The sequence below is a fragment of the Melospiza georgiana genome, chromosome Z (assembly GCF_028018845.1).
Source record: "Melospiza georgiana isolate bMelGeo1 chromosome Z, bMelGeo1.pri, whole genome shotgun sequence".
NCBI classification, from domain to species: domain Eukaryota; kingdom Metazoa; phylum Chordata; class Aves; order Passeriformes; family Passerellidae; genus Melospiza; species Melospiza georgiana.
Window position 1 is genome coordinate 36,827,486 of NC_080465.1, and position 20,201 is coordinate 36,847,686.

The 20,201-nt window shown below is 35.8% G+C and overlaps 1 protein-coding gene across 36 annotated transcripts in view; it reads left to right on the forward strand.

Moving 5' to 3' along the window:
• PTPRD (protein tyrosine phosphatase receptor type D) overlaps nt 1–20,201 on the forward strand; it is a 1,169,657-nt gene that overhangs the window by 689,917 nt on the left and 459,539 nt on the right. The window lies entirely within an intron of this gene.

A 20,201-nucleotide genomic window follows, 5' to 3' on the forward strand; every position in this document is an offset into this window, starting at 1 on the left:
ATCAGGATATCAGGAAATTCATTACATGGCATTTGTTAAAGCAGTTGCATTTTGGAAGAAGAAAGAAGACCAAGTTCCAGGTTGAAGATCTTTCTTGAGTCTTTGCTTTTGTGTAATGGAGTGTGAAGGAGTTGTAATGAAATATATGGGTTCAGGTTCATTCTGCATTACCCCTACATGTAACAGATTTGTGCTTCCTACAGTAACTAAATAGAGCGCTATGACAGAGGATTTCCAAACATTTTTAGAGACACATCAGCTATTTCTCATTCAGCTAGGAACTCTTTTTTCAGCAGTTCTATCCAAGGACCCACAGCGCTGGTGGCACAAATAGGCCTAGTTCTATAATTATTAGGGAAAAACAATTATGGCTTTTTTTGTCAAAATCTGCATCATTTTGCTTACAGATAGTAACAGACTGAAAGCCAGATTATATATATATATATATATATATTATATAGTAGCATCAGAGTTTTATTTCTGGATTCCAACTTTTCTCTTGTAGTAAAATAGTAAAATCTCTTGGATGCAGAAACCATGTTGGTAATTTAACACAAGATAGAAATTAAACTCCAAATACACTCCAATCGCTTCTTCTCTGCCCCCTCTAGTTAGAAAGGGACCAAGGCAGACAGTATAGATTGAGATGATGTATTCACTATTTTCTTTTCCCCAAAATCACACTCCCAGATTTGATGTGGAAGGTATAGAATAACAGCCTAACCATACCCATATTGCTATAAACTCTGCCAGTTCTCTGCAACAAGAGCACCATGGGACAGAGTGTAATTTGTTATCAGAAAATGGAGAATTTGCTCTTTGATTTTCTTAGTAATTTTTTTCTTTTAGTTAAAATAGCAAGAAAAAAATCAAGTCTGTCTTGGTTATTTTATTGTATTTCTTTCCAGAGGGATAATATATTTTTACTATATATTTCATGTAATTGCTCAAGTTGGAAAAGACTTCTAAGATCATTGCTTCAAGTTGTTAACTCACCATTACCAAATCCACCATTAAACCCTGTCCTTAAGTGTCACATCTACACATCTTTTAAATACTTTTTAGGATGGCAACTCAATCACTTCTCTGGCCAGCTTATTCTAGTGCTTGAGCATCTTTCAAAAAAGAAATTTCTCGTAATATCAAATCTAAGCCTCCCCAGCAGAACTCGAGGCAATTTACCTTTTCCCTCAGATTATAAAAACCTTTCTCTGCCTTTACACCCTGACTCTATAACAGACTCCCACCATAGTACCTGCCTTATCAGCCTTTCCCCTGGTGTGTACTCATAAGAACTTGGCCTTATCATCACCATCATTAAGATCAAGATAGTTCCTAGCATACTGGGCTATTCCACCACCTCTCTTCCTTTGCCTATCCCTTCTGAAGTGTTTATAGACAATCATTGCAGCACTTGGGTTTTGTGAGACATTCCTTCATGTTTCCATGATGACAAATATGTCGTAGTATTTATGATTCACAATGGCTTAGGTCTTCTTGTTTGTTGCTTATGCTGAGTGTGTTGGTGTGCATGAATTTTAGTTGGGATGTTGATCCTATCCACTTTTCTGGGGAAAGAACTCTAATTTTTATGTGGCCTTGCATCTTTTCAACAGTTTCTGGCATCAACTTTAAAAGATCTCCCTCCTTTTTTAATGAAACAGCAGAAGATAGTTCATATATTTTCCAGTTGCCTAAAACACAGTAGCATTTCCTGGAAAGCCAGAAGCATATTGGCCAAGTCTAGCAATTCAGCAATGAGCAATTTCATTATGAGCAATTTTGCCACAAGCAGCATATATACCTTTTTATCTAGAAAAATGTAGCAACTTCCATGTACAGCAAAAAGAACTGGCCTGCCATGCATGTAAATACGGCAAATATGTGCTACGTTTTTTGAAGAGTAAAAAGAGTTAAGGGGGAATTGCCTCACTGTAGTTGTGAGACAAACACATAATTCTAGTGAAAAAAACATGTCCCAACTAAACATCAAATGTTGTTGATCTCATCCTGTTGTAGCAGCTTTTTTCTGAATGTATTTGGCTGATATTGAAACACAGTTGATATTGAGGACACTTTTTAAATTAATAGAAAAAAATAAGGTCTTAATGATTAGAAAAAAAGATAATTCATCCTGCAAAAGAGTTGTCCCTCCAGGTACCTAAGAAGCCATTTTTACTCTCTTGTGCTGATTTTTTGAATGGAACAGGTACATCTTAAACTGAAAATTACTGCAGTAGATCATTATGTTTCTGAAATATATTTAAACTTATTGCTGTCATAAAATATTCAATTCTAAAACACTTTCACCCCGCACCAAATGGTACCTTATCAGACAGGTTTTGATAAAAGACTTTGCTATTTCTCCTTCAAACACTAGTGATACCTATATTATCTGCCTCTGGCAATGCTCTAAGAGATGATTATTAATGCTTACAAAATAAAGCACTGCAGCAATACAAAGGACTGTAGTATTGAAATGTGAACACAGGCAGTGTGAAAATTTCTTTATTATGAAAATGTCAGTTCCATTTTTAAAACTGAGTTGAAATTTCCATATCATAAAATACAAAAGTACAGGTAAAGAAAACTTTTAATCAGATGTATGTGGCTTTTCTGATTCCTATAAATAGACATTTGAAGGAAGGCATGTTTACATAAATCAGGAACATCTCTGATTAGATTTAGCAATAAATCCAAAAGCTAATTTATGAAATTTGAATTTCTAAACTCATTAATTTCTTCAGGTCATTTAGAACGCATAACCAAATAATTTATCCAAATTATTCAAACAGGATATTCAGCAACTCTCATGCCAATTACATGCAAGAGGAGAGAAAAAAGGTTGTTGCTGCCTTTCTATTCATTTTCTGGTTGTTCAACATTGTTAATCTCTAGTAAAATGTCTTTTTTGAAAACTATATAACTTAAACTATCTGTTTCTAGATCATTCATGTATCTAATCAAGTTGTACCCAAAACTGTTCCTCCTAAGACCTCCTTCATACTTACTTTTCCTTTCTGGCATTAAATGTGTACTTCTCATATTTCATGTGGTTTGCAGCCTTGCTCCCTCTTTTATAAACCTTTGTGGTTGGTCTTCCTTCACAAATTTACAGGTATGCAATTAACACAAAAATAACAGGAAGTACAAATTACAATAAATTTCTTCCAACCTTTATTTAGGACTTTTTTTGTTCATCTTCTGAAGAATTAAGAGCAACTGATAGTGAGTTCTTGGAAAGCATAAATTCAGGTTTTGCCTTTACTGCCTCATGGGGAATTCAATTATCATGGCAAATGATAGCAGAATCAAGCCAGCATGAGTACTCCTGTGTCGTGGTTTGACCGGAAATGGGACATCTGGGATATGTTGTTTTGCTGTGGTTACCAATGGGTGTTCGGATTTTAAGATGAGCACCTGGTTTCACCAGTGGGGTATTGTATCCGCCTCTTGAGACTACAAACCCAAGGAGTTAAAAGCAGGGCTCTTGTCCTTCAGAGCCCTCTTTGGATTTCCGGCGTGGATGGTTGGGCTTCCCTTCCCCGGCCCAGTTGCTGGCTGGGCTGGGGGAGGGGAAAGCCACGTGGCCCATCTACGGTAGGCCCGGATTTGGTGGAAGGGTGGGGGAGCATCGAGCGACCTATTTACCCCCCCCCCCCCCCTTTTTTGGAGATGGAGAGAATGCAGCCTGTGCTGGAATTTTTACCTTGAAACTTGATATCATGTGCCGGCAGCACGGCTGAGAGGAGAAGGGAGGGGGGCAGCGAGCAGCCCAGCCGCCTTGATGAACGTTTAACTCTTGTGGATAGTGAGAACTTCACGGAACATTACCTTTCCTAGGAAAGGGATAAGAGTGGAAGATGAAGGAAGAAACAGGCCAGTAAGGGGGTCTGGCAAAGAGAAAGAGAGATGTTGAAGGAATGGGGGAAGATGGAGTGGCAACTTTGCTGGACTCTTTTGTTGTAGATCCATGGACTGTTTCGTGGCAATACAGAGGCTGCATTGCAGGGGGAAGCGAAGGCTCGGAGCCAGGAGAGTTTGGTGTTGAGACCCCTCGGCCCCAGGGGGTATAGAAGAAATGGCGGGGACAAAGGTCCCAGAGATGAGACTGTGCTCCGCTTGGAACGAGACGAGGCATCCTTAAAAAGGCCCACCCTGAAAGCAGGCCTCTGCCCCATCTCATGCCTGGTGGTGAGAGCACCTTGGCATGGAAAGGAGATGTCACGAGATAGCAGGACTCCGGGCGGTGCTAATTGTGGCAAGAAGTCCGTGGTACAAGGAAGGACTCCGTCTACTCTTCATAAGCTGAAGATTTGATTTTCTAAAGGGTGGTGCCAGACCGAGTGTGGATAATTTTGGGAAATGAATTGTACTGGGATCTGGAGGAGGAGGGGGAAGTGTTTCTGTGTAGTTTTCATTCTCCTTGTGATTTCTTTTTCTTTTTTTTTTTGTGTGTGTGTAGTTTAGTAATTGTGTGTAGTTTAGTTAATAAACTTTTCTTTATGTTTAAGCTGGAGCCTGCTTTGCTTATTCCTGCTCTCATCTCACAGCAGATATCAGGTAGAGAGTATACTCATGGGGGCTCTGGCTTTGCCAGGCCCAAACCATAACATCCTGTTTTTTTTACCGTAAATTTACATCATGGACTCCTCAAGAAATTTCAGGATTTCTGTATTTCTTATGTGCTACTATATGCTGCAATTCAATTGTGTGAGTAACATTGCACAATTTTTACTATTAACATGAACTAGAAATACTACAGATTAACAGGGAGGTGAACTTTTTAAGGTCTCAAACTATAGTACGAAATTTCCCAGAAAGTTCTAGAAATCTGTTCTGCTTTCACAATATATTTCATTGACCCAATCTCTGTGAAAATTATTTGAACTATTGTTTTCAGTAATCCAATATTCTGTTCTTCAGCAATGTATAACTACACTGAGTTTCAGTGTCAAGAAAAAGCCTTTGTTTAGACTTATGGTTATGGATTTTCCTAAAACTGTAGCAGTGTACATACAAATGGTCACTCTCTGAGTACTTAAACAACAGTAAATGGGTATTCGTGGCACTAATTTTAAACATTTATTTGAGAATATTTGGGAAAATTTCCTTAGTTTAATACAAAACCAAAAGCTGATTAGAGAAGGATATAGATAGATCAGACAGATGGATGGATGGATGGATGGATGGATGGATGGATGGATGGATGGATGGATAGATAGATAGATAGATAGATAGATAGATAGATAGATAGATAGATAGATAGATAGATAGATAGAAATAAAGAAAGACAGATATAGATGTGTAGTGTCAAACATAGCACTAGGAGTTTTGGGTGCTAGGTCTTTTCTAGTTGATTTATTTGAAACTAGGTTTGTGCCCTTGAGGCACAGCTGTTGATTTCAGGGATGAATGACATGATGACAGCTTTTAGGACTTTATTTCAACTAACCATCCCCCTTCAGACATTGTATTGTTGACTTCTTAAATGTTTAATTTGGAACACAGTTTATGGGGTTTTACCCTGCAAAAGGAGAATTTCTTAATCTTTAGTTTTAAGGGAAGAAAGACACCTGTAAAACACTACAGAAAATGCTACTGTTGCTTAAATTTCCTTTGGTGGAAAGTGAATATATTTTCAATTTTCTTCTTCATCCTTCTGAATTTGCCTACAGTAATAATAAAACAAACAGAGGAATGACATTGAAATCTTAGAAACTCTTGGACTCACAATGTGACTTGAGGTATTATTTAGCTTTATGATAAGAAAATGAAAAAAAATTTAAAAAGCCATAGAGTAAGGATAAAAGAGGAAATTCACTTTGTCATTTACTGTCAACTGTATATTACCATACCTCTTGGGAGAAGAGCAAATAAACAATATTTCATCCCTGTATTCACAGAAGACTTCCTGATGTAAGATGAGCTTTAAAAGAAACACCTTGATTCAGGTTCTGGGAAGCTGGCATCTCTGAATTAAGAAAATTGCTTTATCAACTCCTGTATAAATCTGACAAATCAACTGAAGCAAAGAAATAACCCTGGTAATTCAGAAAAGGAGTTAATTGTGAATAAAATAATATATTGAAACACGGATAAGCTGGAATTTCAAAATGGACTGATATGAAATATAATGCTTACTTGTCAAGGCCTCTTCTGAATAATAATACCCTTATAAACTCTTTTAAATGAGAATTCTACTGACAATATGAGAACACAGCAAAAACATTTTGAAGGAAAAATTGTGAAACAACCTATGAATCACTAAGGAATTACTTTATAGAAAAAGAGAGAGAAACAGTAAGATATGATATCTCAAGTATAGTATTCTCATTTTTCAATAGTGTATATTAGGTTTTAAACTTTTCTCTGTATTTATCTCTTTGGCCCCAAAATTATTAACTGGTCCTTCTGCAGACATTATGCATGTGCTGTCTCTGTGCTCCACATCATTGCCAGAGATGTTAAGCAAGTGTTCTTTCTCTCTATTAATTTTCTTGTAATCTTTTTCCCTGTTTCTTATTTTTCCATGTATATGGAAAAGAGTATCATACTTTAAAGAATGTTTGATCACTCTTTCTCCAGTTCTCTTCATTCTTCTGTATATTTTCCCTTTTTCTTTCACTTTTTTCCTTTTCTCTTTTCCCTTTTCAGAGTCTTTTTAAGTCTCTCTCTTATTTTTTAAGTTTCCCTCTCTAAACTTTTTTCCTTCTGTCCCCTTTCCTACTTCCCTTCTCATGTCTTTAGTTTTATTGTTTCTTCTATTTTCTTTCTCCCTCATTTTCCATTCCCTCTTCTATGCATCTACAACCTCGGCTGTTTTCGTCCGTAGAAAATTTATTTTCTTGGATTCATTGGTCTTTGAAAATTTCTGTAAAGCTCTGAAATCAAGCAAGGATCTTCATTTCCACTCATAGGTTTGGATAAGATCATATCTCTTAAAAAATGCTATGAAGAACACAATTTTTTGTTTAGAGTGGAGAGCAGGGCCCATCCAGTCTGGAATTTAGGCAGGAAGGCATGTCATGATGTGACCTGTGCTTTGCATTCCTATTCTCCCTGTGCTTTCTTTGCTCAAGAACTCTCCTGACAGCTCATGGTTTGTTCCTAGTCACAAAACAGAGTTGCCTTGTAGAGAAAAAATGTAGAGAAAAAGTACAACTTGCATAGGTTTTTACTTGCAAATAAGAAATTTCATTACCATTTCTGCCTCAATAGGCCTATTGTTCCACTCAAGCCACGAAAATAGCACTTGAGGTATGTCAAGTCTGATATTGGAATAATTTCCTGTGTAACCAGACTAAACACCTGATATTTAGTTTTCTCCTGAAACATGCTTGCATAATTTGTGTCAAAAAACAGTGCTTAGACTAGATCTTACTTTTTTTTTAATAGCCGCTCTACCCCAGACAAAATCCACAAAATATAGATGTCATGGAGCTGGGAAAGCGTCTTTAAAGGAATTACGGAATGAATACAAGTTACATGAGAAATTCATGGAGGGCCAAGCTCGTTGTATGACATGTCTGTTATGTAGTACTGTGAAACCTGGTGTTGATTTTCAAAGTGATGAGGCCATCATCAGAAAAGTCAAACTACCTACCTGGATATCAAATTTTCAGTATCACAGAATCACAGAATGGGTCAAGTTGGCAGGGACCCCAGTGGGTCAATCTCCCTGCTCAAGCAAAGCCATGCCAGAGCACATGGCACAGGATTTTTCATAGAAAGGATTTCTTTAATCTCCCCAGTGAGGGAGACTCCATAGCTTCTCTGGGCAGTCTGTTCCAGTGCACAGTCACCTGCACGGTAAAGAAGTTCTTCCTCATGTTCAGGTGGAATTCCTGAATATGGATATCCAGAATGAGAGAACAAACATTTTGTCCAAGGAATTAATCTGGATCATATTCCCCTCCAAAAGTGAAAGCTTCCCTTGAATTTTGTTTATGGTCTGCCTTGAAACTATGAATAAAAAATATCTGCTAGTGGCAGTTGAGCATCTGTAATGTATGGAATTCTCAAGCTATTGTAAGATCAAATCTCTTTATGGTAATTAAAGAGATACAAGGTGGCAGTTGTTTTTACTCACTGACCAAAGTTTGAAATTGGCTATCTGTTGCCTAGTTCATATTTTATCCTTGTTCCCATTACATCCAATCCTTTCCTCTCTTCCCCAGAGAGGGTCATTAAAGAGTAAGTGCTTTGTTTTGTTATCAGGATGATACACAGACCCCAGCTACAGTTTTAGTGCCATGTCCAGGAGTTAATCAAACCTTTGTTTGCAATATATTCCCCTTACAGCACAATTGCTATGTAACGGCTGATTCAAGTTTTAATTGCCTGATAAATTGAGTGTAAAATCCTATGGCAGAAAAGGAAATCAGAGAAAAAGAGGACGGTTCTCTGGCAAGTTGATATAAAAACAGTTTTCTCCTTACAAGTAGAAATAATTTGCATAAATTTGAGCACAGGGATAAGCAGTTATAGATGACACCAGGTAACATAGCCAAAAAACCAGGAAATTTATAATTCTTCTGTCATGGCCTTTTTATTATGCTAGTTGTTTTCACTGCTCACAGAAATCAGAAAACAATAGTTGCTGCTTATGTCATCTCTGTAACTGTGCCAATTTCATTAATATCATGCTGCAAAAAGTATATTTTTGGTTGCTTTTACTGAAAACTATTCAGTAATTAAATTAAAACACAACATTGGGAGGATGTTATATACATAGATATTGCCTATGAAAAGGTTTGCTTGGAAAGTCTGTTAAATTTTAGATTTGACATTTGACATAAAAAATTATAAACAACACTTCAGATCCCTATGATCTGCCAAATACTGTATGTTTTTTTTAAAAGTCTGGTTTTCTAATATAAATATGAATATTTGATAGCTTTGCTAAACTTACTATTTATTTTGTAAAACCAGAATTGTCTTCAATTTATGCATTACAAATTTTTTGCTCACTTCCATTTTTTCCTTTGGGTCTAAAAATGTTGATTTGGTGTGCCTTTGCCCTGATTATAATAATATCTCCTGGTACGCTGGCTCCACCTGCTATGGAAAATTTACCATTCCATAAGTATGATGATTTATTTGATAATATATGTATATTTTTAATGTATGTGGAAATGCATTTGATATGCATATATCTGAAAGGTAAGTATTTGTCTTTTCAGAACTCAGTGGTTTACTTTGGGCCAAAAGAATGAAGAAAAGAGGCATCTATATTATCATAATATTTTCAGGAAAGAAAAAATAAACTTCTCCAGCACTGTGTCCTTTATATCCCCTTGTTACTCTTCTAGAACATAACAGGGCTCCTCCATATTACCTTGAGAGCGGGCAGACCAGATAAAAGGGAGGGAGAAATTTCAGATTTTTATATGTTTGAAGATAGAGGACACAGTTGGAACACCATTTACTGTAATAATGCATCTTATTTTCCTTGAAGATCTCCCATATAAACATCATTACTCCATCCTGTTTCCATACTCTCAGTAGAACATTCATAACAATGGAGCAATTTCTCTGAACATTCCTTGTAAACACAAGGTTTACATGGTTACATGGTTCTTTATAAGTAATTTCAGGTAGTTGTGAGTAACATATGGTGAAAAACCTTAAGATTTATACATTATATTTCTCCTTCATAGGATATTATGTAGGATCCAGTAAACTTAAGTATAGTAGAGTTTTAAAATTTAATTTATAAATTTTATCAGTAGCACTCTTTAAGTTTGTTTAATGACTGGTTTCAAAAGATGTCCAAAGAAAAAAGCAAGAAAATTGAAAAACAACTGGGCAAAGAAGCAAGTCTCAAAAATAAAAGGAAGTTTCCATATTTCCACATGTACCTCAATTCCAGAAAACATGGAAAACACTGGCCTGACTAGATCTGGTTAACTCTTATAAGAAATTAAGAGATTTCCTAATTAGCTTAGCACTTGTGGCAGTACATATGGGTTTTGACTATCTTGATGAATCCTAGATGTTCTCAGAGTTCTCTGAATAAATGGGTAGACTTTATTATGTTTTTGTATTCCATCATCCAAGTTTCTCCAGTAAAAAAATCAAACAGATGCAAAGGTTTTTATTTTATTAGTGGATCTTGCTAACCGATTTTCTCATTAAATAGTAGTTTTGTTTCTCCCTCTGATCAGCAAATTCTAAAATTATACTAAAATTTACATGTGAATACTAATAGATGTATATATATATATACAGAATAGTAAACTCTTTCTCTACAGAAATACTAAAACTATCTGTAGGATAAGATTATTTCAGATGATGAGATTATTCCAGATGTTTTATCATTCTGTTGTATCTCTTGGGGTCTCTGGTACTTTTCTTTAGCAGACTTCTGTATTCATTGCAATATTGTTATTTATAACTCTTATATTGCAATGTTACTCTTAGCACAACAAACAACTACACCGAGTTACTGCAGAACTTTTAATTTCAATCAGACCTCCTTTTAGATAACACAAAGGCATAATGTATGATGGCACAGAGATTAAAGATAGAAGAACACAGCAGGAGTGCCCTGTTTAAATTGGTTTATTTTTACCATGGTAAGTTACAACTATTTTGAGTTTAAAGCACCACTTCTCTCTCACTCTTGAGCAGGCTAGTGATGTCTAAAAGTCAACACAGAAGGCTTGACACAGACTCCAGATGTTACCAGAATTTCAAGATGTTACCTGAAGTGATCCAGTTTATTAGCAGTGGGGAAATCTTAGCATATGACACTGTAAATGTGACTTGTGTTTGGACATGTGTAACTCCCTAGGTCTCCAAAACAAGTACCCACTTCCTTCTAGCAATTCAGAAGTCTTTCTGGATTCTCCAGTCTCCTTAGCTACATGCACCACTTCTGGTCTTTGCTCAGAGTCAGCTGTTTCCAAGAAAACTAGTGAGGAAAAAGTGGATCTTCTCAAGAATCAGGCTACCCTTTAGGCCATGCCAGATTTGCTACTTCTCTGGTCTTGAAAAACTGTGACAGGTCAAACACAATTAGTGATGGGGAAGAAGTCTGAGGTTTCACATACTATGTGTAAAAAAGGTCAGCAAGTTTTCTTTACCCCAATCACCAGATAGCAGGGGCTGGACAACACATAGTGAGGTGAGATGTGGACCACTCTTCTGCACTACAGAGCTGTTACGTGGGAAAAACAAGCTGAGCTGAACAGGAAAGGTGACACCTTTTGTACACGACAGTACAGTCAATAATATTGTTTCTTATCAAAACGGATACCCATGATAGACTCTCAAAAGAGATCTATCATTTCTAATGCGTTCTGGACCTATGCAAAGTCTTCAAATGCGAAGAATTTTGACAGGAGATACCATTGCTGCTGTGTATGTTGCAAAGACCTGCTGTCCTTCTTACAAAAAACAGCAAGGAGTGTGTGGCTCATCAGTAAGGACAATAATGCACCACTACCCAGTAGTGTCATTCCCATCCATATCATATGTATTCATGCAACTTCAAAGCTCTGCAGGGGGAGCACAGATCCATGTGAAGCTGAACTTTTTTCCCATTGCATCTCCAAAAAGACCAGCTCCGTCTCTCTCTCTCCATCACTTTGGAGGCAGTGCCTCCTGGAAGTCACTGTAATTCGTATAATGAGTTACTCAGTGCTAATTATATATGTACATATTAATAGCCTTTGGATAAAATACATAAATACTCCCATTCCAATTACCAAAAATGCACACATGCTTTATAACTTGTGAAAATATGATGGGGGCACGCATGGGGTGTTGTGTATTTCCCATTAAAAAGAAGGACATTTTTGACAGATGCAATATGGCAGAATATATCAAGATAATTAATTTATGTTCATTTCACAGAGGTGTTTTTTTTTTAATTTCTCAGCATGACCTCTGTTTCATGCTCAAGAGAACAATCAAAACGGGATTAGTTTATAGACTGAAATCACTCAGAGTTTTATCTTTCCATGTAAAACTTATCTAGTCTAAGTTTGTTCATATGTTGATTGATGGAAACCATAATAATTTCTTTTGCTTGACTCAAACATTCTGATTGGATATTTCAGCACATTCTTGTTGTCTTCATAGCTTTCTGATAAAATACTTTTTTTTCCCACTTTTTCTTTTCACATAAATAAAACTGTTTCCAGGACCCAACAGCTGGCACTTAGTGACTGAAGGGATGAACAGGAAGACTGTGTATTCATAGGATTACAGAAAAAGCTGAAAAGAACAATTTATGCAGAGTTTTGTAAGTTTAGTGAGGCAGAAAATAGATTGGGGTCCAGAGAAGAAATTATGTGTCAGTCAAAGCTAAGCATACAGACAGAAACTTCCACAACAGAAGTGCAGTCATATGCTTTCTTAGCTTTTGTGAGTGACTTCAAGAGTTACTTCTGAGTTTGGGTAGAACAGCAAACAGATGTTTGTAAAGATCGTACTCTTAAGTGACTTTTTACAATTCTCTTTTAAAGTCTGGCAAAAGCAAGAACAAAGCTGCCTTGAAAGATGTAGAAGATGGTTAAATGTCTTTTAGGAAGAGTTCTGAAGAAGGAGAAAACTGCGGCTGAACACTGTGACTTTGCCACTTACACATTACCCTTGAGTAAACTATTTTCTCAAAATGTGTAATTTCATCAAATACAATCCATTTTTCTGTAGCATAATGTAGGTCAGTGCTCTGTACTCACTACTGACAAATGAAAGCTAGAATTATATGTATGTAGTGTACTGTAGTTGTCTTTACCCAGACAGGATACTGTAACTGTTTCTCAAGCATTCCTGTGTGGATATTTCTGTCTGACAGCTTCTGCTGATCTCCTTTCTTTATTTGATTGATAAACACGGAGCTGCTTCCTGAAATGGCTAAGATTTTACAAGCAATATTATACTACAAAATATTATTGGCAATACTGTGCAAATTGCCAGAAAGGCATTAGACTGCAATTTAGCCAGCATTTTAAAAAGCTGCCTGTTACCTATGTGACACACAGCAACTGTGCTGTAAAGCACCTGTTCATTTTCATTCAAAGTATCAATTTCATCATTTTACGCCAAGCATATTCTTAGTTGCTTTGAGATAGTGGTGCTCAAATTTCATAACATTTAAGAAGAAAGAATGGCTTGAAAGAATCCATGATCCAGAAGCAATGATCATATGTCTTTGCTAGTCAGAATTACACACTATCTGACTTCAGTTACATCCCCTCAGTAACAATTTCATAGGTTACATTGAATGCCTGATTAAGATTTATATTTTATAGAACACAATGTTCATTTAATAATATCATCATTATTGTTGGGTACTTTACTGATACTTTAATAGGTTAGAGTTCATGTGCACAAGAGTAAGAAAAGTCACTTCACTGTTATGTCACGGATAAGAAATAATAGATCATCCAATTTTCCAAGACATGTTTCTCCTATCTTTTATCAGCACACTTCTATCAACATATTTAGATATTTGTGGCAGGTTAATACGGGCTATTTCCACCTGGCAACAGCATCAGTCCTTAGCAACAGTATGTCTGTATTCAAACTACTGGTAACATTGAGCCAAAATGGAAGATCAGACTACAGAAACCTTTGGATAATGTATGTCAGGAATTTTCATATATTATTTCACCTTGGCAACCATTTCATTTAATTCCCTAGCAACTCTGAATATAAACTCAGTTTTAGCGGGGGGGGTGGGGGGGGGTGGGTTCTGTTCAAAATTACCTCTTGAGAACAACTAAGATGATTCCCTTATTAACTTTAATGATATTCAGTGTTTCACTTATTTCTAGTTTAAGATAAATGGCAGAATTCAATATTGCACAGCAGTGCTCTAAATCTATGCAGTATTTCATGGCTTAAAAGCCATGAAAATTAAGACAGTACAGCTGTAATTTAATGTTATTCTTCTACTTCTTCATTTATACTAGTATATAACTGCTATTTCAGAAATTTTTATTAGTACTATAAATGTACAAAAATCATTGTGTTCATCCATCAAACTTCTTGTATCCTGTCTAAGCAAGACTTTATATTGTTTTGATAATAAGGGCCTACATATTCCTCTACTGGAATATTTGAGGGGAAAATAATTTGTCCCTGAAGGCAGTAGAAAGACTCCACTGCTATTTTATCCCCATTCATATGTATTCCATTTACTTACCCTTTGGTAGAGAAGTATCAGCTAAAATCATGGTAGGTATCTTATGATAAATATCCACTTTGGCTGTTATTGGATCTGTAGCGTAGCAGATCTTGTGGGGATTATTGTCTGGCAGTGGTTCCTCTAAGTGTTAGCATATCGTATAAATTTTGTTTTCTACAAGTATCTCACTACATTGAAATAGTTAAATTTCTCACTCTTCTGTTTAAAGAGACTTCTGGACTCCATGTGTGAATAATTAAAGGAGTATTATCCCACTTTGCAATCTTAAGGAGATTGATTAAGTTAGAATATATTTGTGTATATCATAGGATTCGAGTGACAAAAAGGGGAGAAGAAAAGGGAAGCAATGTGAATGATCACAAAGCTTGCTAGTTCTATTTGTGTCTTCTAATTTTCACTATGTGTTTCCTTATTCAATTGCAATAACAAACTATCTGTTCCTCTCTTCCCCTGCCTCCTTCCCCCTCCCCCAGCAGTTTAATGGGCTGCATTGGATGTGAACTTTGTCCCTTTTTCAATTTTTAGTCCTGAATTTTGTTCACACAGTCTTTCTAGTCTCCATATGGGTTTTTAAGCAACAAAATAATTTTGCATGCTCAGAGGAAGCTTGAGATTTTGTGGATATAAGTAATCTGACCCACAAACACAATGAGTTTTCTGGTTGTTTTGCTGATCAGTCTCTTTAATGTTGTGACTTAGGACTTGCCCACACACTAAGTAATATTATTTATGTCATCATGAAGCAATGATCTGTTCCAAATCTTAACTGCAAATGATCTTCTTTTATACAATGTGCACATTGTAAACGTATACAATTTTTTCTGCATATACAATTATTTCTACATATCCTTTCTGCCTCAGCAACTAGACACAGAGGACATTTCTTATTGTTGTCATGGGCACGTTTTGAAATTTCTTCACTTCCCATGGTGTATTTCCACTTAACTAAACTCAGTTTCAGCTTATTAAAAACAAGATCCTCCAGATTATGAAGTAGCCTCAGAGCAACAATAAGCACAAAGAAAACCAATAACAACAACAAAGCAAAAACAAACAAAAAACCACCAACACTAAAACAAAACCCCAAACCAACTCAAAACCTAAAAATCTGTCTTGCTTGAACAAGAAAATATATGACAAAATGTGGTGAAATAAATTGTCTATTATAAATATTATTATCTTTCAGTTACTAGTATACTCTTTGTGTGCTATTATTTTTGAGGCAGAGGCATGAAAATTCTGTTAGTGTATCAGACAAGAATGTGATTTCTAGAATGGCAGTTCTGTGAAATTTTTTAGAGTTCTGTGTAAATTTTAATATACCTGGTTGTGTCCTAATATCATCTTACTACATTAAGTTTTCCAGATGAAACATCAAGTATATATCTCATAGCAGCATGTAAAATTATGAGCACATATAAATATATTTTCAGATTTCACAAAATTTAGATAATCAACAGAACTGTTCAATATATTGTGAAACCTAACACTGGAACTCTTAATGAAGAAATCAAAGTCAAAGTTTAGTATGTCTTATTACCACAGAACCCACTGGTACCTTTGTTCTTTTTGTAAGACCTTTACATTTATTTTAGCTTCAGAGTACCAAAAATAAACATTTTCCATATCATTTTTTCATGAGAAATGAGCAAAAGGTACCTTGTAATCCCTTCTTTGGCTGTAAAGACAAGTTAAGACGCAATAAAACAGTATTTTATCATAAGAAATAGAAATTGTAGAGATGTTCAAGCACTACATACAGAAATGAGAGGCCACATTAAAAATTTAATGTGATTAATTTATCTTTTAAGAATATGTTAGAAAGAAGTTATATTGCATGAGTAACCAGTTTAATCCCTTGGGGAAAAACAGGTAGAAAGGATTCAGGCTTTCATCACAGAAAAATTGTAAAGCTATTATTTATACAGGGGTTTCTGGAATAGGTATGAAATAAAAGTCATATTTTAAATAAATTTCTGGTGCTAGTTAATGGACTGATTCAAACCACATAATGGGGCTCAGGAAAATTCATCCATGACATTTAGTTAACTTGGAACCAATCCTATGACTTCTCTACACTAACAGAAGAGTGGTGAATATTGTAATTCAGATATTTAAAAGCATTTAATGAGTTTGCAAAGTCAAAATGAAATATTGAAATGCCAACATCATGAATATGGCAATGTCTAGATAGGCTAATAAATCAGGATACAGATTTATTTATGCATGTGTCTTCAGTTACAAATAATTTTGCAAATTAGGAAGAATATTCAAAAATAGTTCTGAGATTTCTCTTCTAATAGCCAGACCTGGGGTAGATCAAAACACCGGAAATTAGTCAAGGAAAATAGCACGATAAGAAAATGTAGAAGTAAATAGAGATTATTTCCTTTCCTTTTAAAAGGAAAACATGAACAATACTTTTTTTTTTTTTTTTGAGGAAACGAACAAAATAGTAACCTTTATTAGGTGGAAAAGTCTTGACATGTCCTACACAAGAAAGGAAAACGAGTCATTGCTGTAAAATATTTGCAGACATTGTTCTAAAATGCAATATATCTCGAGAGACTTAAGATTTTACATGTCACAGATCAGATCCCAGCTAACACTACTTAAATTATTTTTTCTGGAGTGGATACACTTCCTTGCAGTGTGTGTTACTGTTGTTAATCATTTCATTGACTGAAGTTCATCCCTGTGCAAAGGATCTCTCCAACACCCATGGAGTGAAATTAAAACTTGTTCCTGTAAACACTTAAGCATCTGCTTATTTTTGCATGAGTAAGGAGCTCTTTTCAATTTTAGCAGGCTTGCTGATGTGTATAGACTTCAGCGTTCATAAATGTTTCATAGCATCACTGTTGAGAAAGACTGTGTTCCAAATGTGCGGCACACTCATCCTGTACTAGCCCTCAGTGTAATTGTGCATTTGCATTAGGTAAGCTGTTTCTTCTGCTGAAATACAAAAAAAGCCAGCTGCTTGATCACCTATTATGAAAAATAAAAATATGTTCCTCTATTCCTTACTTTTGTCTCGGAGGAAACATTTTACTGATATGTAGACCAACAGGCAAAAGGTGCAATACCACTGAAAGCAGTGGAGCTGTAACTGATAAAACTAATACTGATACCAGGCTGCAGACTTTGTTGCAGTGCTACTGCATAAGTTATTGCTTGAATAGAAACTGCATATTTAGGCTTTTTCATTTATAAATAAAATAAAAAAAAATAAAGATTCAGGGAAACTGAATCTGTGAAAGATTGTCATTGGAAGATGGACCAAGAAAAATGGGTTAGGAGGTCTACCAAAGAAGACAGGTACCTTGATACTAAAGACAGTGTCTGGCTTAAAATAAGGGAAAAGAAAAAGAAATAAAATAAAAAACTCTAATTTAAAAAAAAAATTCAAAAAGGAAAGTAATGGAAACACCAGTCTGCTTTAAAGCCAACAAAGAATTTCTAAGTGGTGGTTCCTCTGACTAGACAGAGAGACGAAATTGTTGAAATATGAGAAGAAGGGAAAGCAAAGACTGAAGAATGAGAAACAGAAACCATTATATCATTCACTGAAAGAACTTCATGTGAAGGTGACATACAAAGGGCAAATTCAAAACCCTATCTCTTTAGCAGCAGAAGTCCTCAGAAGACCTGAAATGATGTATTTAAAATATTCTTACAAACGGAACAGAAAACTTTCCAGTAGCGGACAATTCTTCATTTATTTTAATTACATTTCATCTCTCAAGTACAATAAAGGTCTTACCCACTGATTGTCCATTAGATACTTTATTTATTCAACAGGAGCATATGTAATTTACTTTTCTAAAAATATGCCTTTCCTCTGAAGCTTTCTTAAAATACACTTGTTTTATTTATTGTTATGTTTTTGGAAATACATGTCCTAAATTGCCTTAGAGCACAATGACATTCCTTTGCTCAATATATTTAACACTCAGTTGGTCACTTGCATTCAATGCTTACTGAAGGAGCTAAATCATGTATAATTTATGTCTTTTACCCTGTCAGTAGAACTTCACTTTGACTATTCACATGTGAAAAATTATTCATTCATCTAAGTATTTTCAAAATTCTCCCTTTAGGTTAGGGGCAGGGAGGTATTTGGAGGGTTGACATTTTTGTGTCTTTTGTTGAAATTACTGAGGAAAGGAGCACCTAGAGTAAAAACCTCTCTTTTAGCTTTAAATGGGAACTGCTGTTTATTATACATTTTCCTACAAAGCTCCTGGAAGTATGTGGTAAGAGGGTGGAAACTGCTTTGAAATCCAGAGCCATGCTGACATGCTTCCTGAATAGATGATATACAAAAAAAAAAAACAAAAACAAACCAAACATTTACTTAGGTGTGGTGTTAACTTTTTAACTCTTCTCATCTCTACAAATTCACAGTTTCCCCATTCCCCAAAAGAGCTTTTTTCACTCTTGCAAACAATATTTTGTGAAGAGTAACTTTTACATGTTCTGTCTCTAAGGTCACCTCGCAAGGCCTTTTCATAAAATTTTTAGAAAACCCAAACACAAACGACAAACAACAACAACAAAAAACTCCCAAGTGTAAGAGAATAAAATATATCATAATAAATTGTTAGTACCAGTTTAGAATATTGTTCCCTTGGGTGTCTTCAAAAATACAGTAAAAGTACTGTGGAGACATAAAATCAGATTATCTTCAGGATCTATGAACCAGAGCAAGAATCACAGCCAGATTAAAATGAACAAACAGTGAAGCTGTTCTATCAAGCTTGGCCTGGCACAGACGCCTCCATCAAAAATGAAAGTACAATGGGAAAAACAGAATAAAAAACGTGTTGATTGTTGCAGTGTCTCCTCTTGAGCCCTGAGGCATCTGCTGCACAGAGAACAAATGCTTAGATTTGAATTACCTTCCATTTTTGTGTCTCCTGCTGTAGTCCTGTAAGCTGAATTAAAATTAGCCTTAACCATATTTCTTCTGGTCATTCTTCCTTTTTGTGGGCACAATATGAGATAGATAAGTCAGCATGATGTACATAGGATCTACCCTCTGTTTCCCAGCTATGGGCAAGGTTCCAGCACAAGGTCCAGGAGGATGATGTGTACCTAAGCCAGCCCATCCTCCATTCCTGTAAGATGGGAGAGTAGAGGTAGCCAGAGAAGACAGAAAGACCTGATTGCCTTGCAGTGTACATAAAGAGGCCTTCTGCAAGAACACAACATCAGTTTCACTCCTCTCCACAGGCTTCAACACACACTGACCAGGTTCCTATAATATTACTTTAATTTCATAATATTCTAATCTGGAATATGCGTGTGTTTGCCAAGGAAAACCATTAACTGCTGGTTTCTATGTAAATTACATTAAATAGATAAGTAGTTCAAAAATTTTGTTGCCTTAGAAGTATGTTCAGCAAAATCACCGTTAAAGTGACAGCTCTTCTCTCTACCCATGTTTTTTTAAGACTGAGTAAGATAACAATAAAAATTTTGGTAGAAAACTTTGGTAGGATGAGTAAATCCTCTGCTGTGGAAAACATAACCAAGGAAAGATTTCTCTTTAACAGAAGACCCCATCTGTGCTATTTGCAAACTCATTGCCCTAGTTTTGTGCATGGGGGATAGGACTCTGTCTGGCTTCCAAAAAGAAGAGAGTGGCTTCCTGTCAAAAACCACCGTGGTGGCATCATCTGCCATTGTTCATTGTTTCCAGGTCCATTGTGGACATTTTTGCATATGAATCACTCTCTTTTTTGTATAGTTCTTTTATTAATATGATTGTTGTTGCTTTTTGTTTTTTCTCACTGCTGTTTCTAGTAAACTATTCTTATCTCAACTAATGATCTTCACTTTTAGTGTTTCCAATGCTTAACTCCAAGCTGGAGGAGGAAATGGGAGGGAGAGGGGGAACAAGCAAGTGGTGTTTAGTTTGGAAGAGTCTTTGTGGAGTCATCAAATTGGGCAGCATCATCCCTAAACCAGGATCCACATAAAAATCCTTTTCTATTTCTCCATCATAAATAATGGTTCTGTGAGTGTTTTTCAG